The 19,846-nt window shown below is 35.1% G+C and overlaps 1 long non-coding RNA gene across 1 annotated transcript; it reads right to left on the minus strand.

Moving 5' to 3' along the window:
• Nucleotides 1-6,808: 6,808 nt before the first annotated feature.
• On the minus strand, nt 6,809-8,974 carry LOC148628932 (uncharacterized). Its single transcript, XR_015914549.1, has 2 exons — nt 8,651-8,974; nt 6,809-7,464 (listed from the first exon to the last, which is right to left on the minus strand). It is a non-coding gene; the product is annotated as an uncharacterized LOC148628932 (long non-coding RNA).
• Between the last annotated feature and the right edge of the window lie 10,872 nt (nt 8,975-19,846).

Genomic DNA, 19,846 nt, shown 5'->3' on the forward strand with positions numbered 1-19,846 from the left:
TTTGGCGTAAAAGGCGACTAAATGGTGCTCAGAACCTTAGCCGGGGGCTAGGGCGCTCTGCCCACAGAGCAACTGGGTTGTGTGCCTCAGATGGTGGAATACCCCTGGTGTGTTACATGCTGGGGTTGTCAGGCTATAATACGGAAAACCTGACCACAAACCATAGTGGTGCACCGTGTTGGGAAAGATGCCACGTTTCTCGCACGTTATAAAGAACCCTACTGTGGTATTATCCCGGAGTGGGAACCACAGGGCTCCGCCACAGGAGGCTAAATTGCCCGACCCTACCCACCTCTCCCTATTTCCAGTGGCAATCAAAATTTGTCGATCCCATTGTCCTTGTGTCCCATCCCATTTTTCATTTCATCATCCCATTTCATGTTCATTTTATCATCCATTTCATGTTCATCGTCTGAATATATCTGAAATATTGCTGCTCGGGCGTTAAACACCAACAATCAATTAATCAATCATTATTGAAAATTGTGATCGTATCGCATCAGATCGTATCTACTCGTAACCAAGCGCTTGTACTCACATCGTATCCAAACATGTAATTCTAGAAAAAAAAGGTTTCACGATCAGTTAGCCCTGTGCGGGCCCGGGTGTCAAAAGAATAGGTCGATCCGCACCAGCATTGAGCTTGTCGTAAAAGACGACTGAATAGTGCTCAGAACCCTGGCCCCGTGGTGGGGGGGGGGGAGGTCAAGGCGCTCTTTCCACGGAGCAATTGGGTTGTGCGCTCCAGATGGTGGAATGGGTACCCTTGGCATGTTACATGCTGGGGTCATCATGCCGTAATATGGAAAACCTGACCACAAACCACCTCTCCCTGTTTCCAGTTGCAATGAAATTTGTCGACCATATTGTCCTTGTGTCCTATCCCATTTTTCATTTCATCATCATTTCATGTTCATTTTGTCATTCATATCACGTTCATCGCCTGGATATGGCGGAAATATTGCTGCTCGGGCGTTAAATCCCAACAATCAATCAATCAAATTATCGATCGTGATCAGTTACGTATCAATCGTAGCTAATCGTACGATAGTGGGAACCCAATCTAATTAAAAGCAGATCTCGCAGCTCCCGGTTTTCTGTTATGTGGCGTGACATAACAGAAAACCGGGAGATGCGAGATCGGCTTATAATTAGATTGCTGGGAGCCTAGCATGGCATGACCGTCTCAGTGGCCTCGGTGTTCTTTGGAAAGCGGGAATCATGTTCTTACCCTACCAATGCACCTGGTTCATATTATTCAAGTCTTAGACGGACCATAGGTTGCCCCTAGTCCATAATGTTTAAGTCTGACGGACTATGGGTTGCTTATTTACTTTTAGTATTCTGTATGTTGATTAATGTTTTATATTGTATCCATTGGCCTTTGTCCTAGACCGCATCTTTTGATGTTTTTTTAAATTTGCATTTATTTCAGGAAAGGCGAAATAACTTATGATGACGATGACAAATCGGTGAATTAAAATGTCAATTATATGCTGTCTTCTACACATTTTAAAGTCTCAAAAATACAAAATATCGGTACACAAAAATACATTAGCGAACGGCATCTCTTGACTGTGGAAAAGTGCAACATTATATAATTAATCGAGGGGTAACCGTAAATCTGAATAAAGGTTTGTAATGGTTTTAAGCTAATGGGTGTCTGACCATTTTTAATTTCAAAAGATTCCCCCACGAGAAACGCAAATTTGGACGATAAAAGGCACGATTCTACGAACGTTTGCTACCTTGTATATCAAAGAGAAAATGAGGCTGGAAGTTCCTTCAAGAAAAATGACTTATCCACTGTCCGGGTCATGTTAGTTATTTCTGTATAAATATTTATGAATCGACTAATTGCCTAAGACCAAACGGATAAATAACATCATTAGACCAGCTGACTGTTTGAATTATCCATAATTCCGTTTTTTTAAGACAACCTATAGATTTTATCCAGGGTTAGAATGGTTACTTAATATAATCTTCTACTGAAACTTGACCTCCCATGGAAAGAAATATTGAAGTGTTTTGCTAGCTGACACGTAATATTTTTATTTCAATGATTCAACGAATGTGTTATGATTGTTAATGTTAACACTGCTTAATTTCGTTGCAATTTGTAATTTTTAGTCATAATCAAACCAAAAAGCCATTTATAGATGGTCGGCTTGCATAAATCGGCTTTCAGTTAAAATCCGCGTTTTCTCCTTATTTTTCAATAAATTTAACTTTTTGGATTGGTGCTAGATCAGTATACAAATGAAGTAAAAGAAATAATTCATTGCCTGTTCCATCTGTTAAACCAATCGATTCCACAGCTTAAAATAAATCTTGAGCATTTTGAAACTCCATAGAGTTGTTTGGTTACTTAAGGAGGTAGACCTAGGGTAAGGTACATAACTCTTGAGATCAGTGGTATGTTTGTATCACATCTAATTTCGCCAAAGCCTATCAAGCTTCCATTTGAAACAGAATGAAATCAGTCCAAGTTAATTTGATGCTTACATAAGATTGATGTAAAAATGCTGAATACAAACGTTCCAATGATTTGTAGGAGTTGAGTCCCTTACCCTAGGTCTACCTCCTTAATGAATAATTTTTTGGTACCACCCTTATTACATTCTAGTAGCTTGTATGTTGACTTGTTTTCTTTTTTCCATTTTGGTATAGAATCATCGTGACAACATTTCAATGTTTCATAGAGCTCTTATGGACAACTTAATTTGATGCATTTTTTACTGATGTTTATATACATTGAAGTTCTGCTTTAAACGGTAAACATTATTTTTTTTCCTCTCAAATCTCTACATGCAGAGACTTTGCAGCGGCGGATCATGGCCGGAAATTCCGTAAAGGGGCTCGCTGACTGACCTTAAAGAACTCCAGTGATTTTCATTTTTACTGTAATCATCCATTTTTTTCGAGCACATAAAGGGGCGGGCTCCCGGGGTCCCCTAGGATCCGCATATTCTCTGCATATGAAAAAAGGAAATAAAAATATATCTTTTTGGGAACATGGGATACTTCATTGTATTAGTGTCTTCTGTTGCAGTTACCTTTCGCCTGTCGTTATTTTCTCAGATATCGATGTATTCAAGAATATGGCAAACAATCAACACTCGATGACAACAGTGATGGGAATAGTTCTGTCAGATTGTGATTGTTTTTATTTCATTATTTAAATGGATTTTGCAGTGAAGCACAAGCAGTAATGAGAGTCTTAACTGATTGTTTATAAGTTTAACCGAGAAAAAAATAGATAGGAATCTACTATTAGAGATGAATGGGCGAAATGGGAGAAAATAAAGGCAACGGAGTAATGTAGAATGAATTGCACGGTGCATACCAACAAACATCGAAGTATGTTGCATCAATTAGGTGGTAGCTAAACATTAATCACCATCACAATGTACGGTGGATAACAAAACCATTAACACTGTACGGTGGATATCAACAATCTGCCAACTGTACAGTGGATATCTACAATCATCAAAATAAGTTGTGTTCACTGCACATTAAATACTAATAACCATCTAAGTACGTTGTACTCTACGGTGGATACAAACAACCATCAAAATGCGTTGTATCAACCAACAACCATCGAAGTACGTTATGTATATCATCTCATGTACAAGGGACACCAAAAACCATCTAAGTACGTTGTACTGCATGGTAGATACAAACACCATCAAAGTACGTTGCATCAACCAACAATTATCGAAGTACGTTACATATATCATCTGCATGTCCGATGGACACCAAGTCACCAACAACCATCAAAATGCGTTGTACTGCACGGTGGATACAAACAACCATCAAAGTGCGATGTGTCAACTGTACGATGGACACCAACTATCAAAATACGTTGCACTGCACGGTGGATAGTGACAACACCGAAGTACGTTGTATCAACCAACAACCATTGAAGTATGTTACATATCATCTGCATGTAAGGTGTATACCAGAAACCATCATAGTATGATGAAACAACTGTACGGTGGATACAAATATATAATGCAAATAATATAATGTATCATGAACGGTGGACATCAACAACCTACTAAATATGTTGTGCCAATTCTTAATTTCACACATTATATTAAGTAACAGATGAGAGAAGGAAAACCACATTGGAATATCAACACATTTTCAGCTTTAGACATTTGCATTTGGCAAGGAATGTATAAAGCTATATGGACTGTTAAACCCCAAAATAAAGGATTAATCATTCTTCTTCCTCATACAACCAGTTTGCAAAGACAAGTCTGAGCGTTAAGACTTTGGCTGATAATTAGATATCAAGTCGACAATAGAAAAGTTACGTCTTAAAGAAATGGACTTTTAAGTCTGAATTATCGACATAATTAAAGTGTGACCTATGTGTAATCAGTGTTTAGTGCCATACATGGTTATAAAATATATAAACCCTTGTCATACCCGCTTCTTATTCGAATAAACGTTCAGTCATGGCAATGATTGAAAGGCAATTGCTATCAGTATGGTTAGTTAGTATCATTCATGTATACTATGAAAGTATAATAGTGCCACTTAATATTGCGTCATTCTATGCTTTATTGCATGCAATATCAAGAATTAATATGAATAAAATGTCGAGGTCTTCTTTCAAGGTATACACACATTTATATAGTATAAATTTCAGTATGATTTAAGCTTTTCTTCTTTTGTCAACATTCCTTACAAGTTTTAAAAAATCCATTAGATTAATATTTGTTCGGCCAGCGTAAAAATGTAATTAACAGATTGAACTTAAATCTCAGTATCTTCTACATTAACACGAAAATTCACAGGATCGTGAAAATTTCAGCAAGGAAGTACAAAGCTGGTTTCGGGGCCTCAGATTTTTTTCTAATAGACGAAATCAAATTAAAATTACCAAATAAATAAATAAATAAATTAACTGAATGGTTTTTGGAAACTATCTTTCATGAAAATACATATTGCAATTCAAAACGTTATTCAAGTATTAATTCCATTTTACCAGTTTTCGTGGGGTTTAAGATTTTGTTCTTCCAAAAATCACCTTTGTTAAGTCCATAATCTTAGGTCGCCTCTGTTGTTGTCTAGAATACACTAAAAACAGAAGGGTCTTGTTTGATTGGGCTTTTTTTCAGTTTAGCTAATGAATTCATCCTCTTACAGGTTCCATAGGCCTCTTATTACAAGTCACGATTAAGATTATTTTTGAGTGTATTAGAATCATCTACGTGCTTTCATGGTTTGTTACAGCAGCATTATAATGATTTACATCAGTCCGGTGTTACATAATCAAAACCATTTGCAGAAATGGAAAAAAGATATGACACACAACAACCACTTGTGTTAGTGGAGTCTGATTGGTTCTGATGCAATCGTTGCAAATAGACGTATTAATTCAGGGAGAGAGGACGTCTGATTATGATATACAAAAAATATATGTATACTTCCGATGTCATACTCCTATAGATCTGTATTTCATTCTTTTCATCATCCCCTATTTATTTGCTTATTTATTTTTCGTTTTCAGGAATACGATATCATAACTTTCATGACGCAAAAGTAAATGAAATAAGTAAAATAAAACCACAACGAAGCTTAAACACAGAGGATGCTTATCCTTTCAAATTGTTTTGGTGAAGTCCGGTTGCCCGCTTAGTATAAGCCGGTATTAATTTTAAAGGGGATCGATCATCGATAAAGCACAGGTTTTTCATAAACTCACTGATACATAGTTACATTTATTATTATTTTTTTTTATTGAGAATAGTTATAAAAATTAACTAAATAACATGAAATGTTTCATAACATACTACTAAGTAGCAATGAGATACAATGTATTGACCCCGGGTTATAAAATGAATTGTCTCAATCGTGATAGTTTCATTTGAAAAATCCGATATTCTGTCATATGTCAAGCAGAATCCGATCAACGCAAAACTTATTTCAACAAAACGACATTTCTATATTACTTTGACTTACTGTTGGAAAAAATCAACAGATACATAATTGATGAAACAAACCTTGCCTACTTCAACCATTTTACTGAAACTTGTTTAAAACATCATTATACGACATACAATAAACATTTTGTTAATTTATTCAGCATTTAGAAAGAAGATACAGTAATACATTTAAATAATCACAATTCTATCAGTTATGAAAGGGACACGCAAAATATAAAATATGTTTGCACGTCATGCTATATTGTGTGCATATCAAAAATTATACTACACGCACATTTGTTTTTCTTTGAATGCCCATATCAGGTAACCGTGTAATTCAAGTAAATATCACTGTATATTTTTTTTCCAAAATGGATTTTTGGAAAGTAGAAATGAACGACGTCGCCATTTAGGCAATTACCATTTTATTTACTTGCAGAGAGCGGTAATGTGAAGATAGTCGACGCAGTAAAATATGTTCTTTTTACTTATAATTTTCTACATTTCATTCAGGAAATAACACATGGCACGCAATTTGAATTTTCGATACAGTTTTTTTTCAATGCAACAAAGTTATCAGTATTTGGCCAATCGGGAAACAGAACTGCGATCAGGTGACTTGCGTTTCCATAGAAGAGCGTCTTTAAGGTTAAAGGGTAAAAAGTGAAACTATACCGACTGCTTCGGAAAAAATGTTGGCCATGATCTTTACTCAAACAATGATAATTGGGAAGCATGCTAAGTGAAAACAAAATTGGTCCCAATTTTTTCCACGGCAAAAATACAGACTGTATCAATAAATTTTCTTGTGTTAATAATAAGGGAAAAAAATCAGACCCGTATGACAGGTGTTGATGTTCAATTCTAATTTATTTTTTTGTTTTTGTTTTTGTTTTTTTTCTGGAATACGTCAGAACGGAAGAATGTTTACAATATTGTCTGTTTAATAGATTTGTGGAGAGTAATAGCATTGAAATCATGTAAGAAGTCGAACACGCATGTTAATGAACTTTTTATATTGATGGCATTCAAGGAAAAAGGTTATCATTTTTTCAATTTCCAATCTCCAACTAAATCTGTTACTAGGTGGAGTGCTCGAAACTTATAATTGATAAACCAAATGAATGAATGTGGTGCGTATTACTAGTGATATGCTTCTTACAGTAAAGTCTTGATGGCCATTTGTAGTGAAGTTATGCCATTCTTATTGTCAACGACTTAAAATCAGCAAGGCACTAAAACATAATCAAGTTGTTACAAAAAAAAAATGATGATTCGGCCCAGCATGGAAACACAAAAAATCGCTCTTTTCAGTTACTCTGTTTTTAACACAGTTGATAACTGTCATTACACATCTAATTCCTTCATATAAAGCATCCACAGACTAATATGATGATAATGTTCTTTAAAGCAACACATTTTTCACCCTGGACTTCCATGGAACATTTGAAGAACCAACAGTAAACAGAGAACTATAATAATACAACAGTCACCAGCTGCAGTTTTAGACGAACTTCTTCGTTTTCTATAAAAGAAGAAAATTCACATATATTTAATGGAGATTGGTCAGGTATCTTGCTCAATCATCAAGTTCGTGTAACTATTAAATTTCTCTCTAATATCCATTTCCCTATTCAGTTTTGTAATAACATGTTCTAACCAGTTGTGTGGTAGTTATAAAAAGAACGGGAAGTATGGATACGGACAATTTAATGGTGAAATGTTGCTGAGGATGTCATGCATTCCTAAGATCGCTACAGTCAAGTGCATGTTTTTCCAATCAAATATCAGTATCGTAAGTAAATAGAAATGATGATACACATACAATACCAGTATTTATCATGTAATCATATTTAATAGATATTCAGAGGTCAACATATGATGGTGCAGTGAGTGTTAATTGATGAAACAGTAAGTTCAATACAGATACCGGTAACTGATGATGAACTTCACTGGCAGATCTTAAACGATGGAAACCGGTGGTTGAAACTTTTTTCTAATTCTTGTATTTTTTTCACAAATAATAACACAAAAGAAAATAGGACGGAACCTTCTGAACCGTGCTTGCACCAGTACACTTAAACCATTTAAGACGTGTTTTTATGATTCCAGAATACCGCTGTACACGCCATTTCAATTTCAAAATTTCGTGCTTCAAAGCACTTACGCTCGATTAGGTCCAAAACTGAATATTGTTTGATTCTATGAAACGCGAGAGAGGTTTCAACAATTAGAGATGACAAAAATGGACTTACCAAAGGGTAATCATTGTATTTTTCATGGAGATGCTTTTACTGCTTTTAAAATAGCACTTTTCAATTGGATGATTGCAAAAACAAGCAGAATGCATTTGTATAAGTTTAGAACATTAAAAAAAGGATAGCAACATACGACTTTAATGTCTAAATTAACTATATGCATGTTGCCCCACTATAATTTGAACTCGCACATAAGTTTCAATTTTCTACAAATAAACATAATTTTCAAAATAAATAATTTAACGGAAGTTATTACCGTAAGATGTATATATGTCATGACTGACAAGCGTTTCTTTTACCTCTCTTATTGTCACTATTGACAGTTTAAGTGCCCCAAAGAGTTTCATGCCAATGTTGAGATGACACGAAAAAAAGAAGCACATTTTCATCATAAGATGAAGACAATATATATTGATAAAAATAATAAGTAGTAATATTTTATTTAAAACTTACCTCTGGAATTCTTCTAAACCATCAACTCTAGACTGCTTTGGAGTCCTAACATTACAATTTGTTGTTCGGGAATCTTTCCTCGGGCGAGTAGAAGCAGCAGCTGTTGCAGAAGGAACCGACATTTTATATCTCTTCTATTACCGATTTTATTCTCCAATGCTACAAATGATTACAAAGAATTCCGTCATACATAACAATTACATGTATATTAGTTCCTAAATGACTATGCAATAATGGGAATATGTTTGATTTATCCTATCACATTGGTTGTCTATAATGATAGTTACTCGCCTGTCTGGGATTTACTGTTATTGATGTATTAAAAGAATATGCCAACAACGCTCCACATTAGATTACAATGTGATATAGTCTACGGAATAAAAGAATTTACCAGATTGAGACTGGTTTTATATTATCATCAAAAATTATCATTTAAAGCAACAAATCAACAACAAAAGTATACCATTTCTTGTTTTATGAATGATTTGCAAAAACTAGCGTTAATAGTATTTCTCATTGATATCGCATTCATTTGCACGAGAACAGTGCAGTGTGTACCGAGGTGGTCACAAGTGTACGCGATTGTACAACAACCGATTGTACTACAACCGCTCTACCTTTTCTTAATGTTAGAGCCAATGTAGTTAAAATGTAGGCCACAATAACTTATGTATCAATAAAACTTTGTCCAAAATTGATATCGGTCATTTTTTTTTTCAGTAGCTCAAGCCACAGGGGCTTGCTCCTACTATCAAATATGCAGCCCCATTAGTATGTAGGTTATATATACTAGTGGAGCTGCATATTTGATAGTGGGAGCAAGCCCCTGTGATTCGTCTATAAAAATCATGTCATGAAAATGTAGTGAAAAAGTGCAAATTTTGTAAGGCAAGCCGTTTTCCTATTTATTCGACATTTAAGATATCTCATATAATACATCAGAAATCATTTATGACATAAAATATCTTAACTAAGTACCATTCTGTGTAAGAATCAGGCAATGGATGGTACATCATATTTCTCATTTTAGTCTTTTTGCCTCAAATATATTTAATTCATCCACTAGAAAACAACTGACAAGCTATTTAAATTCATCATATTTTTTTATTGTTAAGAAGTGCGGGATAATTTTCCCGCCATTTATCCATAGTGCATTTCAACTATGTTTGACCTACCAATATCTTAAAAAAGGCAAATTTTACAAACACTTTGATGGTTATTTCTGGAGGTTATCGGGCAGAAATACTTGGTTAATGCAATAAAATCTCTGTGTTTTTCCCTTCATGCGCCACACCTTATATTTTTATTTATGAAATTTTATGAAAATTATGAATTGCACTGTTTACCATCAATCGCCAATGTTTTTGGTGGGAATATCCTATATCAGTATAGTCTACCAGGTATTCATTGAGGTTCTACAAGCATAGAATGTTGATAATATCCGGAATAAACTCGTACATTTGTCTTCCTGACTGGATAAATATGCAAAAAGTCTAACAAGAGAAATCCGTTTCGATAATATTTTAATATCCTAACTAACAAATAGTAGTAGAAATGGTTTCTTTTGTGAATGCGACTGATGATCGGATGCAGTCCAATGATACTTTCACACATATCGGATCTTGTGGATGTGTGTAAATCCAAAATATATTTAACAATGAAATGTTGATACCTATTTAAGATAGCGGTATCTTGACGTGGCAAGTCTGTTCACATTTCACATCCATAAAGTACGCTCAGTAGGATTACAGATTTATGAAGTTTAATTATGACAGCTAGATGTGTCGAACTTGACGTTTCACCTTTCAATGAAAAGAAAGTATTTTTCCTTTCCTGCAAGCATCCTCAGTTCTCTTCTTTGATTTAAAACGAGAATTAAGTTTTACACCTAATTGGGTATACTTGTCAACCACTGAAATTATTTCGTCACCCATACGCCAAACAAACTGGACATTATGTTCTCTCGGGTTCTTTGAAAACTGAATTATTTGAAACTTGCTCGCATTTAATCGGTATCTCCATGTTTTCGAATATTGGAAACAAATATCGAGTATACGTTGGAGCGAGATATGGGTAGTCGCCAAACATGATATATCATCAGCTAAAGAAGGTGATGAATTCCAATGTTAAAAATACCTATGTTGATACTATGATTCTCAATGTTACACATTAAATCTTTAATAAATATCAAATATAAAAAACCTGACAAAACACTGCCTTGTCTAACACCCTCTAACACAGAAAATGGGGGTGATTGACATTGGTTTACAATCACAGAACTGTTTGCGTTAAGATGTAAATTTACCCTTCACTTTTAAATCATACAATTTCAACATTAAACCCTTCCTCCATACAGTATCAAACGCCTCTCGGCTGTCTAAAAAAGCTACAAAGACTTTATTAGATTCAAGATTGTGAAAAATAGTTTTATGAAGGTTGAAGGAGGCGGCTGAGCAACTGAGATTCTTCTGAAATCCGTTTTGTTGAGGATTCTGAAAAGAGTCTTCACCAACAGTTGCGGTTAGTCTACTTTTAATCACTTGTTCTAACACTTTCGATATACATGGCAGAAGTGTGATGGGCCTATAACTATCGGGAGATGTCTTTGGTTTACTGTTTCCTTTAAACAGTGGTACTAGTAAGCCTAATTTCCAATCGGACGGCACATGGCCTTTTCTTACAATAAGATTGAACATGGGCGTCAAAGTTTCTATTAACAAATCACCTCCATATATTAAATGTTCATTTTGAACTTTGTCGTAACCTCCGGCTTTCTTTCGTTTTAATGACTTAGTGATATCACGAACCTCAATACATTCAATTTTACCTCCTGGAAGATCATCACTATTGGAATTACAGTTAGTCATTATGTCTTCACAAAGAGAATTGACGTGCTGTTCCATGTCTGTATCAAACGTATCATGGTCAGTGTTGTTTAAGTTTGAAAATTATTCCATAAAGCCATTTGTAATCGAAATCGGATTGTCACACACTACACCATTTTGTATAATGTCTCGGTAAATTTTCGACGTTTTTGGTTTAAAGTTTTTTACCATTTTCCAGAATAAGTGTAAATCACACTCCGCGGCTTTATTAATGTCGTCATAACTTGTTTTTTGATACCTTTCAAGTGCATCCTGTTGTATATTTTTAAATTCTCTCTTTGCTGTTTTATATTGCCTGTATGATTCATGGTTCATCCCCCATAGTCGACCATTTTCAATCCACTTGTTTCGCAGTGTTCGTTCTTTCTTGTGAACACACTTTACCTCGTCTGACCAGTACGGTTTAGTATGCTGGTTAAATAAATCCACACCGAGGAACACTCTTTGCGGAAGCATAGTATGTAATATATCTTAGATAATATGACATCTAATATTAAGAGCATTTATATAAATATCTTATAGCATATATCTTATAGTATATAAAATATATCTACAAATACAAATACTTAAATGGTATAAACTCGACCCCGGCAGTAAAATGTGGTCTGTCTATAAATTCATGGATTTGGGCATGTTAAAAGTCATTCCCGCCCAAGATGCATTGCGCAATGTAAAATGATTTAGAACTGGTGTTTTTGACAGGAGTATTTTGTGAAGTTTTGTAGATATGCATACCTCTGTAGAGTAGACTCGGCGAATAACTTCTTTAGTACTGAATTATTTCACGAAGAAAGAATATCAACCGAGACAAAGTCTGAGTATGGTGATCCAGTGCATGTATATCACCTTATAACTGCAATCAATATTTATACTACCATACATCGTGTACATCCCTACAGCCCTAGATTAATCCTACGAGGAGGAATGACCCGGCCAGCAAAAGCTATATTTTTTATATAGCTGGCCGAGTGGTCTAGGGCGATGGACTTAGTGCAGGCGGTGATGTCACAGCGGTACGAGTTCGAGTCCCGCGGAGAGAACGACCAAAAAATTTGCTTCGCAAATTTGACAGTTCTAACATCGTTGGGAATATTTCAGACCCTTATATATATATATATATATATATATATATCTAGCTATATATATATTCAAAAAGAAATTAGCGTGCTAAAATTAAGCGGATTCTTTATTTAGTTACCCATATGTGGGCGGACACTTAGCATTCAGAAAGATCGAGTAAAATAATTTTTTTCTGCTCTTCTTAAAATTATTTATTTTTTCAATACCAATTGAATTATATTTTTTTTTCAGGAATATGGTAGAATTTTTTTCATTTTGCTAGTCAAATTTAACGATAAACAATAAATGGAAAATATTACATAAATATCAAGGGAGCACATATAAAAGTTAAGACTCAGATAATCAGATATTTTATTCTTGTTAAGACCAAATAAAATTAATGTTTACATCCCCTCCCGCTCCTAAATAATGACAAATTTAAAAAAAAATTGGACGGGATTTTCAAAATCAGGAGTTTTTTTCACTTCAGCTTCTTGTATTTAGGCACAATAATACACAAATCTTTCAATTATTGGTGACCAAAATAATGTTTCTTCCCTAAAACTGATGTGGCTATGGAATTAGAACATGTCTATACGCCAAAAAGACAAAATTATGCCAGCAAATATCTGGTAAGGAGAAAAAAATAAAAAAAAAAATAAAATCCTCCCAACCACCCAATGTTTTTGGTGAGGGTTGGATGAAGTTTACTTGGCCTAAAGAAGATATGGCTTTGTCTGTGGCCACGAATTGATGAGGAGTTGCTTTTTTTTCTAAACCATACAGAGCACGAGAAAGTCTGGAACTCGTGCAGGCCGGAAAGTTTCCCCTGCAATAGCACGAGAAAGTCTGAGACTCGTGCAGGCCGGAAAGTTTCCCCTTCGATAGCACGAGAAAGTCTGGGACTTGTGCAGGGAAGTAGCCCACGTCACAATCAATTTATGCATAGCCAATCTAGAGTCTATAGCCCTTTAGCACCCCAAAATATATCAATAAGGCAAGAAGCAATCTATGAGTAAATTCATGATTGTATATTACATGTATATCTAATTAAAATTCTTGCACACATATATAGAAAATAAGGGGTGACAGGAGACAACCTTGTTCTATATTTCTTGTATGTTCACTGAAGGATGATGAGAGTGTTGAATTGTGGATGACTTGGCATGTGGTGTTTTTGTAGAGTCCTTAGATAATCTTTACAATTTGACAGGGATTCCACAGAGTCTTAGTACCTTCCAAAGTGCATTTCTATGCTAAGGCCTTCTTGGTCCACGAAGTTTATGTATATGGCTGATTGCCATTCTATTTACTCCTCGATTATGACCCGTAATGTGGCAATTTGGTCAATACATTATCGACCACATCGGAATCTTTCCTCCCCAGTTTTTGACAGTTGCTCAGGTCGCCCTTCTTTGGAAGCATAAGGATGAAGCTTAAACTCCACTCCTCAGGGATTTCCACTGTTTCCCAGATGTTTTCAAACAGCTCATGCAAGGTGCTGTAGGGCCCCGTGCAGGTCCGAGTGTCAAAAGAATAGGTGAAATATTGCTGCTCTGGCGTTTAACCGCAACAATCAATTAATCATTCGAGGTGTTGTAGGTTTTTTTTCTCTCCTAATGCTTATACGTTCGCTCGTCAACCATTCTTTCTGCAATCATGTCTTGACCTGTCAAGTTATATCTTGACTGACCTACGATTCTCAGTCGTCTCGATTTTATCGCCAGATAACCATGGCTTGTACTCCTTCCTTGAGAATCCAAGTTCTTCTTGGCGTGTGGTGTTATATGTGGATTTTACTCTTTCCCGTTTTTTTTCTACTGCGCCTGTTTCTTATGTTATACTTTCGTCTTCTAATCTGATCTTGTCTAGTTGCCATGGCTATCTTGGTCTTAAATTTAGCCACCACTAGTTCTTGATGCTATATCAACACCTCGATAAGCTTTAACGGCTGTCATGCTCTTTCTCCAACTCCTGGCGACTGTAATGTGGTCTATCTGGTTTCTGGTTTTCATCTCTGGAGATACCCGGGTTGTTTTGTATATATTCTTGTAAGGGAGTTGAAATGTCGTGCCTCCTATGACCAGATCGTTCTGTTAGCAATAATCTGCATTCTGAGTTCTCCATTTTCGTTGATGTTACCCATTCATTTCTTCCCCCTGACGAGTTCTCTCCCTGTGTTATCTTTTCAAATGCCCCAAGTGCTGTTAAATCTAGGGTTGCTTGAGGCTGGTTTTAAAACTATTCTTTGTCTTCTTCCTCTGTTACGTTGGTAGGAGAAGCATTGAATGAGTGTTACTTTTTGTATCTTTGACATAAATCTTGCCACGATAAATCTTTCACTCACAGGACTCCATTCGATGAATGATGATTTGGCCTTATGTTAAGTGAGATTTCTACTTCATGTTGATGGTTACCATCCTCGTTTTGCTGTTCAGAGTACAGTAGAGTGTGTCCTGAAGATAGCATGACCGCTCTAGATTATGTCCATCTAACTTCGTCCAAAAATATCGAGGTTGTAGTGCTCCGTTTCTATAGCAGCCTGGGCAGCTTTTCCGGTTTCGTATAATTTCTCCACGCTCCAGCTTGCAATCTTTGAGGCAATCTTAAGGGAGAAAAGTTTCATCGGCGGATGAAAAATTTTGGTTAAGTGAAATCCAATGTATGAGGTAATACATTTACACATATCACAAGTATATTTCACGAATGTTGCATTGGCTTCAGATTACATAGTGAAAATATTAATTAGTTTCGTAATAAAATGTATCATGTAAGAGATGCATATATAAAGAACGGTATATTCAAGTGATGATTTTATCTTCAACAGATAAAAAAGTGCTATGGAGTAATATCTATAGTTTAATTGTTCATGAAAGACCAGAGTCTGCTTTAGTGGTGGTTCTAATAGTTTTGAGCATTCAGGATCATTAATTATACAAGACCAGTGTTTTCGTAACAGATACGAGATTGTGTGTAATGTTGGATATATTTTGTTACAAATGTTAATAACTTTTTATTATTTTTTTATTGACTTTAAATCTGAGAGCACACGCTCTGCTAGTGGGCAGCACAAGCTGTATATTTTGCAGTCGAGTAACTTTTTAATGAATTAAAACTTTTGAGACTGTGCATTAGGCACGTTGGACTACTATTAAGTCTTAAGTGTCGTAAGGTTTCACCCCATTCCATTAGGATCTAAGAAATTTACTGAGGACTTTGATAACATATAAATTTGAGTAGTTCAGGTTCTTATTAGCAATGTTAAATAACAATTGAAGATGATCAAAAGACTCATTAAAGACATTAAAGCCATCATCTCGGAGCTAATTATGTTGTGCTTGTTTGGGAACTTTTCAACCAAAAAGTTAATAAGTTCCTACGCTTGTATGTCGCATATGTCAGGGCTAGGGACTGTCCTCATTACACATAGCATGAAGAACTAATTCTAATAGAACAAATTATAATATTATCATTGCTCAAAAGTATAGCATAGCACACCGAGCTGTCTCGTACATAAGTTCCTTGGTCTTGAACTATATGTAGCAAAAAAAAATAGTCAAGAAGTCTTCGCAATTTCCACAATTGGAAATAATCGGACGGCATGGTATTATTATCTTTTCTCTATTGTGGAGATAAAATCTAAATTGGTTATAATATCTAGAAGTAGTTCGTGTATATTTTTTCGTCTTTCGAATAGTTTGTTTAACATACTGGTTTAATATAACCCAAAATATCGCTGGATATTGATATCCATTTAGTTGCTCATTATAACATTATGAATTTTTCTACTATAAACTGTAAAATGTTAATATTAACGACATTTGTCACATACTTTTTCATACATAATTTAATATGTTGAATGGCAGTTTATGGTACATGAGATTCCTCTCCTTTCCTTTATTTTTCTCTTTTTTCAATTTTTTAATTTCTACCTAAACTTTTTTTATGAAAAACAGAATACAACATTATTTTTTTTCACTTTTAAGGAACTTAATTTATTTTTTTCTTGCCGCAGCAAAAATATTTGTTTATTTTTCTTCAAAGTGAAATTAATATTTTTTTCAAAAATATCCCAGCCCCCCCCCCCCACCCCCCAATATAAAAATGGTCGGTGTCTAAGCACGTGTCTTGTATTCATTTCATTTTATCTATTTCTTGATTAGTTTTCAAATAGATAATAACCATATTTGTGCCACATTATATCACAATAAATAAATTTCAAAAGGATCCTTGTGTTAGATTCGATTCTTTTTCTTTTACGGCTTGAGTCCGTCAGTCTTCTTGCCGTTGAATAATCACTTTCGCTTTGCAATCAGATTTGTTATTAAAGAAACGACCCTTACAGCACATGCGCGGATTAGGGTCACCAGAAGTCATATGTTAATCCCTTTTGGGATTCGGCGCTGGAGATATTTATTGTTTTGACCACCAACGAATCCCTCAAAATGCCCTATATGTAGTATTCTTGAAAATTTTAAAACCGTCCTTGGAAGGCCCTAGATGATAGCCAAGGGCGTTAAGAAACCCCTCAGTCCGTAATGTATTACAAATACTACATATGAGTGCTAACCGGGTCTAACAGCAATTAGTGTACATGTTAGCACGAAAACGACATTTGAACCAAGTATAGGAACTGTCAGCTGATGGCCAGCGTCACTCATATCGTGTAATAGGTTGGCTAACACTGTGTTACGAAAGATTTTTTGGGGATTTTAGTGGTTTATATCCATAATGACTTCCAGATTATCTGCTAGACGCAACGGTATCCTAGCTTTATAATGCACGAAATGAAGGGTGTAACAGCTAGGTATACGGAAAGTGCTATCTTTTTCAACTTTATTGTTATAGTGTTATTTAATAAGTTATTGTGACCTACATTTTTCTCTCCATTGACTCAAACATTAAGAAAAAGTAGAACGGTTGCAATACATTGCGTACACTTGTGACCTCCTCTATGTACACACTGCATTAAATTTTCCATTGTGTTTTCGTGCAAATTGAACTGATATGAATGAAATGTTTAACTCTCGTATTTTGTTTCAAAAGTTTATATTTATATGGACCTCATGTACCAATTTAAAGATTGAATTTAACCTTAAATGGCAATAAATGAAAACCAAAGGATGGATTCAAGTTGCTGAACTGTAAAAAGTGAAAAAAAAACCTTTGCTAAGGTCAAATTCTGTATTCATGATCAGGATCATGTTAATATACAAAAAGAGTATTTATGTATCTCTGATGGAAGCAAACCAATAAAAAAAATCTGAAAAGTATAGTCTACAGAAACAGAACTTAACTAAAAATGAACAAAAAAAAATAGATCTGATATTACCGGTTTCACCTCCTTTCACCGGGTGAATTACATTTGCGCATACTTGTCAAAAAAGGTTTACATGAGAAAATGTTCTACGGTTGCGCACACTGACATAAATTTTGCATTCACAATACGTTTGTATAATATTGAAGATGAAAAAGCTAAGGAGTTACTAATATATAGTGCTGAATCCTTGTGATAGATTATATGACATAATATACAGATTATGTTCTAAAAATATATGTTGACGAAACTGCCAAATTTCCTAGCCCTATTTGGGCAGATCCTGATTTGAACACCAAACGCACTTCAAATGGCTTTGAAAGATTTCACAAACAATTGTGAGTACTATGTTTTATCATAGCCATCCAAATATTTTTGACTTTACGGACACACGTAAATTAAGGCTAGAAACCACTAATTCCACTTCCCATAGGCTTCTATGCAAATTTCACAATATTCAATGGCTTCTCTGGACTTTACCTTAACTTTAACTGCATGATTCTACTTATCTCACAATCCTCAGAATGGCATATTGGGTTAGCAGACATGCAGTGCAGTACTGGTCACCGGAAATGAAGTGTCTATAAATAGCATGGGAAATCCCAGTGTTTTCACAAGATAGGGGTATATTTAGAAATCATTATGGAGATTAGGCTTCACATCACAAGAAGCAAAATGCACCTATAAAATGTACAGAAATGTTTTTCCTTTCAGAAACTGTCTAAAATTTTTTAATGAGATGAGAACTTTTTTCACAGCACTATGAGGAACAGGGGTAATTTCTGCGTAGGACTATTTTTGCAAATGCTCATTGGTTGAATTGGTGGTCTGTAACCTAAATACATAGCTAGCCCTATATCAGGTAATGACTTTCGATTATGATTTATTATTGTGTCCATGTCAATATGTTGTGGTATTCCTTACATTTCTTCATATCCTTTCCTTTTCTATCATTATCAATTTAGATCGAAGATCAGAATTGATATAGTAGTCGCCAGAGCCTTTAGATTTGTAAAGTCTGTAAGCATCTGAAATTATCTTACACTACCGCAGGAAAATAGTCCACTGGCATAACCCATTAACGTTCAAATACAGATAGTAAGGTCCACTTAAAAGGTATTTCTATTTTGTCATATTTAATTCTGTGCTATTTACACCAATTAACAAACACAATAAACAACTTTTACTGCGAACTAAATATGACGATTAAATTGATGTGTATTAACAATACAATTATAGAATAGTTGATCTAAAATCTCACTAATACCTGTTTATTACTATGCATTCACCAGAATAAACCATTCTTTCATTATATCATATTCAACATGTCGCCTACAAGTACAATATTCTTAGACGCATAAGAAACCATTTAATGCTTAGCTAGAAAAAAACCTTGGGAGATTATAAATAGTCATCGCTCACAGAAATAAAAAGAGCAATGCTGAGTGCCAATTGGAATGGTTGTCTTCAAAAATTCCGTGCAGGGCCTGGCGGATCTATATAATAGTATTTACAATAAGGGGGCAGTTGTTCCGATCAAGAAACTTGTATAAAGGAAGAGGTTCCCGGCGGTAGGCAAGGACTACACTCCCTGTTCCAGGCTAATATTTGTCGCTCATTTTTTGCTAAACTTTGAACAAAATGGTAGCACTACCCCCGAAACCACCCTAATCTATTACCCACTGTATCGTGTATTTTTATTACGGTTACCGCCCGTGACATCGGAAGTCCCGAGATGGCAAATAAAAATGAAACTTTGCTAATAGATGGCAAAGGAATTTCGATAATACATTTCTCAGGAATGATATTAGTCTGTGGTCTGGTGATATTGCTTTTTTTAATAATAATTCTATTTGGCTATTCGGCCATGTGATATAATGGTAGAGCTGTGGGTGCTTCATGGCCTTAGAAGTACATGGCAAGTGTTTACTGCAC

The sequence above is a fragment of the Perna viridis genome, chromosome 1 (genome assembly GCF_037379345.1).
Source record: "Perna viridis isolate PV_CMFRI_1.1 ecotype Kerala chromosome 1, ASM3737934v1, whole genome shotgun sequence".
NCBI classification, from domain to species: Eukaryota; Metazoa; Mollusca; class Bivalvia; order Mytilida; family Mytilidae; genus Perna; species Perna viridis.